Genomic DNA, 8,969 nt, shown 5'->3' with positions numbered 1-8,969 from the left:
TTGAAGTGATTTAGCACCTCCACTATCGAGGGGTGCAGGGGGAGATGCAAACCGGCCTCGAGTTGTTACTGAAAGATTACTATGTCATCGGGACCATGCTCCCAAGGGAAGTTACCAGTAGGGAGGCTGTAAACCAGGTCCCCAGGGATGCGAAAGTAGCGGATCAGAGACCTGAGTCTTTCCGCTGTCATTAAGGAGGGGCCAAAGGTATCAGGCTCCCTTCCCCTAGAAGTAGACGCCATGTCACCAGAGGCCTCCCGAGCCTCCGAGATCTGCTCCCAGGCACCCCCCGAGCTCGAGGGAGCATCATCATCCTGTCTATCGCCCCTCTGATAAGTGTGATATGGATACCCAAACATGGCTGACAGCAATTGGGACTCACCAGAGTAGACAAAATGAAGCAAACTGAGGAACTCAGGTAGACTAGGTGAAGTGCGCAACCTCAGAATCCAAAGACAGCAAAATGGCATGGGAGAAAGTAGAGCCTGAGGGGGCCCCCTATTTATAGTCTCCACCCATTCAAATTGACGGCCCAGATCAAAGCAGATCCAACGGTTCGCAGGTGCCCTGACTGTGCGCCTTTTGAAAACCGAAGGCGATTGGTGGCACGTCTTCCGTAGTTAAGGTAGTCGCATCTGCACGACGTTCGGAGTTAAAGGCCACCTCAACACATTTTTGGAATCCGAAAAGTCAGGAAAGTCAAAAAATCTCTTGATTCCCGCAAATGCATGTAATAAGGATAGTCAATCAAGTTTGAATTTCGGTCAAATCAGTTCATTGCACTTCATAAACTTCCCGCGCTAAGGCGGTACTCTTAGCTCGAGGAGTGGGGGGCAATTGATGAAGGATGATTTGACCCAACCTATGAAACAGTGACACGTAGACGCCGACTTAGCATGAGTGAAAGCCTAGCACTGAAGCCCAGAGTGACCAAGTGACGAGCCCACGAAGCAGTCCGCTACGTTATAGCTCACGAGGGGAGGAGTCCGCCGCAAGGCGAACTCCAGGTTCCCCGTGCTATCTTCGAAGAGATACCCCGAGGAAACTGTAGCTCGCGAGCTAAAGTTATTAGCTCGCCCGAGCTCCCTAACAGACAAGTCATTCCGAGGACCAATTTCACTAAGGTAATCCTGGAGTATTCCAAGCTCGCCATGAGATAGCTCGCGAACGAGCCACACTAGCGCCCTCCAGAAAGCTTCCGACTGACAGACCGTACCGGTCAGACTGCGCCATATCCTCTACTGACGGCACAGTCCCAATCCTTTTGATAGTCTGCGTCCACGTCTCTCAACAGGCAAAGGCATGCCTACCACTTTGGAAACGTGTCATCACCCGGGCGAAGCGTACACCACAACGGCCACCTATGCAGCCCTGGCAGGTAACGGCTGTGGCAGGAGCCCAGTGGCGGTTATGCCCGACCTAATGTGAGTGTCCCTATAAAAGCCCTCAGGGTAGAAGGGAAACTTCTTCTTGAATCTTCGACCGCCTGAACATAGTGATAACGCACTATCCTCACTCTTAGCCTTCGTTTTCCTTTCACTTCTTGCACACGATACTAACTTAAGCATCGGAGTGTTCCTATCGAGAAACCCCTCGGAAGTTCTTCCATTTTCCTCTCATCTCAGGTACCTCTCAGGAGCCACGTGAGCGCTAGCTAGGAGTGACCGGACCGTGCTACATCAGGTATGACTATCAATCCCCATCTCCAGCAAGGTAATCTCAATTCCCATCCCTCTGGGCTTGGGGAAATCAAATGCCCAACAAGGACAATAAAAATTGTCATTCCTATTTATTAGTATATAATTTTCAAACATTTTTCATCATTTTAAATATTTAATGACTTTTACATAGTTTTCTACATCTTTTTTAATTTTCATAATTTTGATATAGGTGTAAGAGAATGGTTCTATTTTCAAGTTACTTTTTCAAACATTAGTATAAAAAAAACTATTTAAGTCAAATTTAATACAACTTCTTCTTATAGTCAATTAAATCGATTTTGAATAAAAACAAAACTTGTACAAACTTAACCCATTGACATCATCGTTGCTAATACAATTCACAACAGTTGTAGAATAACTGTTGCCAATACATCGGTTTGGCAACAACACTAATCAATTGTTGCTAAAAATTGTATTTTGAGTGACTGTTGCCAAAGGTCAATTTTCTTGTAGTCTGTGCTTTGGGTCCAACCCTGACAGCTGAGACAAACTGCCCCAACCTTCTTGAGAGGACATTAGCGTCAGCCTTGTTAGGATAAACTCCCCAAGTCTATCCAACGTCTGAGAACATTCTAAACTAATATGAGTCTCATAAATGTCTAATTTAAGAACTAATTAAAGTAATAATATAGAAACACACCAATCATAACATGAAACAATTATGTGCTTATTTACAATAAATGTATTAACACATCAATTTGATTGGAGCTAAGGGCATACACTGTTTAACAACAGAAGTATCATTAAACGGTTCAGACTAGCCATGTGGCTCTTTGTGACTGAACAATTAGATCACCCCTCATCGATCACTTATCAATTACATGTGTATTTTCATGTATATGAGTGTTTATATACGTGTAAGTGGACACTTGTCAGAGAGTGAATGAATGTACATGATTAAAAGAAAATAAATTCGAACTAATTAAACATTGACCATTTTGTGGTCTAGGAAAGAGTAGAATTGGTCATGATTGCGTCCCCTAAGTGCTACAAAATATGTCCCCCAATTTGTGCATGTAATAAATGCCACTTTCTCAAATGACTTGAGAAAAGTTCTTAATGAATGTTATGGTTCAAGTTGGACTCTCTAATTAATTATAGCAAGGAAATTTTGCCACCCTGTGCTAAGGCTTAGGGGAAATCACACATTCGGACATTCCGGGATATAAAAGGTAGATTTCCAATAGCAGTTTTCCCTTGCGCTGTGAGTACGAAGAGATAATAGGAACCGTACAATAGTAGTGGTCACTTTAGCATGCTTTTCGGCCTGAAGAATGTTGAAGCCACCTATCAACAGCTTGTGGACAAAGTTTTCAAGCACCAGATGGGAAGAAACGTCAAAACCTATTTGGATGACATGGTTTAGGGGTACAATTCAGGCAGGCTGGGCCAGGTTTTAGCTCAACCCAGGCCCAACCCTAAGAATAGGACCTAAAGCCCGAGCCCAAGGTCAAGCCCGAATTATTCAACCCAAACCCAGCCCGCACTAAAATTTTAGGCACTCGGGTTGGGCCCGGGCCTGGGCCAAACTTGAATTGGTTAATCAGCCCAAAGGCCAAAGCCCCACATTAAAATTTAATGAGCCTACTGAGTTTTTACTCGTTTTCGATTTCCTTAATTAATGTTGCCAACTTGCCATAATAAGTTTCCACTCGCTTTGGACTTTTGGGCTTTTGGCGGTTTAAACTTTGGGTTTCCTTAATTAATGTTGCCAACTTGCCAAAATGGCAATCGAATTAAAAGAATTTGAAACGTCAAAGTCTCATATAAGGAAATGTGTGTAGAAAAAGAAACTTAAGAAACTAATTAATGACTTTGAGTAATGGCATTGGCAATTGACACATGGCACCTAATATTAAATTAGTAATTTACTAATTAAACAACTACCATTAAGCCAACACAATAACATATTAACATACGATTCATTGATTCAACTATATACTACATGTACAATACATCGGGCCGGGCTCGGGTTACCAAAGACCTCAACCCGAGCCCAACCTGAAAAAAATAAAAACCTACTTTTTCAAGCCCAGGTCCAACCCGAGGTCCAGAAAATCTAACCCAACCCGTGAAAAATATCGTGTTGGGCCGGGCTGGGCTCGGGTTAAGCCCGCCCAAGTTGCACCCCTAACATGGTTATCAAGAGCATGAAGACTAACCAGCAAACCTCGAGAGTTGTGACACGGCCAACCTATTTCAGCCCAGATTTCCTACTCACTTTTCCTATCCACTCTCTACCCGCCGTGAATTACATCCAAACATCTCTTAATTCAAAATAAAGAAATTAGGGGTGACAATGTTGACCATGACCCTTTTGACCCACCCAACCCACCCATTTCAAAAGTGGGTTATATGGGTCAAGTGACCCATTAGGGTCAAGGAAAAAGAGGGTCAGAGTGGGTTGGGTTGAGGGTACCCATTAGGTCAAAAGGGGTTAGGGTCACTTGGGTAAGGAGAGGGTCGAAAGAGGGTAAGACCGTAAGAGGAGAGGGTCGAGAGAGAGTTGCTGCAAGAGTTGAACTGTTGAACAAAGATCTCTGGGTTTTTCTCAGTTCTCAGTCGAATGAACTTCCACCATTGAAGATTAATCCATTATTAAAATTTCAGATATTTGCTCTTTGTTCCACTAGTCATTAGATCAAGTGCAAGATCGAAAGGTGTTAGGGTTTCAATCCATTTGCTGTTATTTGTTTCGCCATTGAAGCAAGTTCTCCACCATTGAAGCAAGATTGTCCTCTCTACCATTGAAACAAGTTTGTCCTCTTAGCTTCAATGCCATTGTTTCTCAGAGTTCTCAAATCTTAAGTCGCGTGTACATCAGAGTTTTGGATAGGTAAATCTTTTGACATTGCTCAACCTTCATTGATTATCTGCCTCCCATAGTCATATTGTTCAATTAAAAAGTTGAACATGAAACATGTCTGAAACTTGTCCCTGTTGCATATATTTTGTGCCAAAAGTGCCCAAAACATATATTTACTCTCTAGTAGACACAGAAAGATCCCCATTGGTTAGGTGGGATGATTCATGGCAAGTTGAGTCATGGGCTCATGGGGATCTCTCTGTGTTGGACGACTGTTGGAAGAAAAAGATAAAACAGAGAAAAGAACGAAATGACTACAAGGCTGCAGGACTGGATCAATGAATGTCTCCCTTAACTTGTTGCTTGTAATGGAGCTTCATTTATTAAACACCGCAGATTTACATAGACTAATGCAAATCAACCCAGCAAGTATGTCTTCAGTTTGTTCTTTTATAAAATATCTAAGGCCGCTTGTCTTCTCTTTATATCTCGTCTAGAGGTGATGGTTTTAATTAAGTTGGGTTGACGTGAGCATCCATTCTTGATAAGTTCATTTCTTTTATTTTGTTTAAGATTGACGATGACTTGTCTAAACTTAGATTCTAAGGCTACCATTTGCCCATGCCCATTGAACATGGTCACTATTTTATGACAATCTTATCTAATATCTTGCACTGAACCCCACATCAGTTCTGTAAATTTAAATTAAGGTCCACGGCATTGACTGATTGTTAACTAAATTGGAGCAATGGATGTCACATCTTCTACTATGCTGCACAAGTCCAAGCTCATAACAGTTGTATTGTTATAATTTATAGCCTCAAATCTGCCGCTCTATTCATTATAATATGGTTTGGTAAAGAAGTTCTCAATTAACACCATGGGATGGTCTCCAATGAATAAAGAATATTGGATAGAACAGCAAAGTTTCAGCAAACTGTTTGAGTTTAAACATGACTTCATTTATAAAGAATTATCTTCAGAACTTTAAAGAATATTGATAGAACTTCTCTGTGTCATCCAAATTAAATATTTGATACTAGAAACATTCATTTGGAATCATATTCTAGTTAGCTGATTTTTGAACCTATCACTCTCCATTCTAGGAGGGTGGGACACCTAAGTAGCTTACCCCAGGTTGGAACACATGGAAAGTTATATGCCCCCAAACTATGTTAGAGGTCTTGTGTCTAAGTAGCTATGAAAAGTCCCTAGTTGTCATCAATGACCCTTAATCACAATTCACAATGTGTCTAATCTTCCAAGCTCACTCTTTTGATTAAAATAACATTAGCATTATACACTAGAAATGCCACACTTCAACAACTTCAGCTTTTTAACTTCTCTGATACTTATGGTTTATAACTTTAACCCAACACAGACATGATAAGACTTGATCATGCCCAATCTAGCTTCTAAAATCAACATTCCAAATATTTCCTCAAAATCTCTATGTTCTTTTTAATTAAATAAGGTCTATTACTTTCCTTCTTTTTTTTCTTCTGTTACAAATAGCAAGGCATGAGTTTCTGCTAGTATATTGTCACTAATTCAGAAAGTATTATTTAACGAAATGAACATTTTCACCAATCTACTAGACCAACCCATAGTTTCCTGATTCAGCTTCCTGCTTGTGTGGTACAAGTTGGCCTTGATTCATAATGAAGGAAAATTACAAATTGGCGTAAACCATGCACAAGCCATAATATTTTATTTATTTTTTTTTATAATTAAGGAACAAGTTAATTACTTGCTTTTGTAAAATAGAAAAATAAGTAAGTTGGTTGACAAAAATGGATATTTTTTGTCTAAAACTTGTCTTTGTGTCCCTATTCCACATTGCTTACTTGGTTTTAGTAGAAAATATATAAATGTTCAAGGTTACTGATCATAATAAGGCAAAGCTTTTCTGAACTTGGTGCTAAAGATATCAGGAATGTAGGATCTGATGACCATCTCTATATTTACATAACGAAAACTCAAATCAGTAATCTCTTGGTTGAAAGCAGAGTTCACCCATCTGGAATTTTGTATGCTTAGAAATTCATGTGATATTTAGCTAAAATGATTAAGCATATGTTTCAATTTCCTTGAAGCAACAAATTATTATTCCATCTAGAGGAGCATCCTTGAATTAGCAACAAACTTTTGTAGGCATGAACAAAGTATTGTTCCATGTCATACTCTAATATATAGCATCTATAGGCATGGTCAAAGTATGTACTTAAATTTGCTCATGGCTAAACATAATGAATGTTTTTTTTGTATTATTTCTCTTATTTCTCATACACTTACAATATGACATATGTATTTTTTTCTCTTTGTCATACACCTAAATTGTATGTTTGCATGTTTTTTTTCAAGATTTTGTTCAAAATGTCAGAAGTTATACGTTTTTTCTGATTTTTTTCTGCAAAAGTTATACACTTTTTTTATAATTTCTACTTTTTTGCATTTTCTACAATTTTCTGCATTTTCTGGTATTTTCGGCATTTTCTGCTATTTGTCTACATAATTTTTTCAATATTCTGGTATTCTCTGCTATTTTCTGCTATTTGTCTACAATTTTATGGTGTTTTCTGCATTTTCTGTAATTTTCTGTTATTTTTTGCATTTTTTGCAAATTTTTGCTATTTTTTGGTATTTTCTGAATTTTCTGGTATTTTCTGTAATTTTCTGCAATTTCCTGGTATTTTTTGCAATTTGTTTGCAATTTTATGCTATTTTCTGGTGTTTTCTGAATTTTTTGCAATTTCCTGGTATTTTTTGCTATTTGTCTGCAATTTTCTGTATTTTTCTTGCATTTTCTGCAATTTTTTGGTAATTTTCTGCATTTTCTGCTAATTTCTTGTATTTTCTGTAACTTTCTGTTATTTCTCAAATTTTCTGCTACTTTCTGCAACTTCCTAGTTTTTTCTGCTATTTTTCTGCAATTTTCTTGTATTTCCTGCATTTCTGCAATTTAGTGGTATTTACTGCAATTTATGCTATTTTTCTGCAATGTTCTACAATTTTTTGGTATTTTCTGCATTTTTTGTAAGTTTCTGTAATTTCTGAAATTTTCTGCAATTTTGTGGTATTTTTCTTCTTTTTTTTGTTTTTTCTGCATTTTCTGTTATTTCCTGATATTTTCTGTAATTTCTGCTATCTTTCTATAACTTTCTGCTATTTTCCTTCATTTTCTACAATTCTCTGTTATTTTTTTGCAATTTTCAGCATTTTCTGCTATGTTTTGCTATTTTCTGAAATTTTCTGCAATTTTCTACATTCTCTGCAATTGTCTACTACTTTCTGCATTTTCTTAATATTGTTATCGCTTTGGCCCTTTGTAAATCGGCCAAAATCAGAGGGCATAACAATTGATATATCTTAATATTTTACATTTTAAATATAATTTTTAATATGGAAAAGTGGGAAATTTCCCATATTTCTTAGTCTAAAATGATTTATATCATAAATTTAATTATCAAATATATTTTCCACAATTTCACCATAATTTTTAAAATTTAAATTTAACTTTTAAGCTTAAATATTTTGAACCAACTAACCAAACCAAAAAATCAACCAGAATACATTTGAGTTGGTCGGTTTTCACAAATGATCAGTCAGTTTTGTCTAACCAACTCCCCATCCTAACCTAGACAATTTGGTTGGCTAAACAGCCTACAACCGAAGTGAACCAACTCATGAATGCTCATAATTTTAGCTAAATTAATAGTCTCATCTCTCATAAATAAAAATATTTTAATCTCCAATAATTATTAAAGATTTATAGAAAAAATGTACAATAATTGAAAATATATTGATAATGAAAAATACAATAATTACAAAAATACAATACATACTAAAAATATATTAAATTAGTCAATAAATAGTATAATATCAAATAACAGTTTAATCTCTAATTAATCAATAAGTTATAACAAAAATATAATAAATACAATAAGTACAATAAACAAAATTTAAAAATTTCAATAGTAGTAGTTTAATCTCCAATAACTATTGAAAGTTTTCTATTAAATAACAAAACAAAAATAAACTTATGCATAATTATTGAAAATACATTAATCAAAAAACAATAAATAATTACTGAAATACAATAAATATTAATATTAATATATATAATTGTATAATAAATATATATATTAAGGGTTTAAAATGGTTATTAATAAAAATTAAATTTTATGAAAGTTATTTTCTCGAAATCTTAATTGATATATGTGAAATTAGTTATTTAAAATATTATATAAAAATATTAAATTATTACTAAATTTATTTCATTATTAATTTTGTAAAATACTAAGTTAATTTAAATTTCAATGTTATGATATAATTATTTTTCTACTTTTCAAAGTTTTTAAAGTTACTACATAACTTATTTATTTTAACTAATTTAAAATCTAGTTATGTTAAATATTTTGTTATTTAAAATATTTAGTATT

The sequence above is a fragment of the Nelumbo nucifera genome, chromosome 1 (assembly GCF_055504915.1).
Source record: "Nelumbo nucifera cultivar China Antique chromosome 1, China Antique-T2T, whole genome shotgun sequence".
NCBI lineage: Eukaryota > Viridiplantae > Streptophyta > Magnoliopsida > Proteales > Nelumbonaceae > Nelumbo > Nelumbo nucifera.
This window is presented reverse-complemented; position numbering follows the sequence as displayed.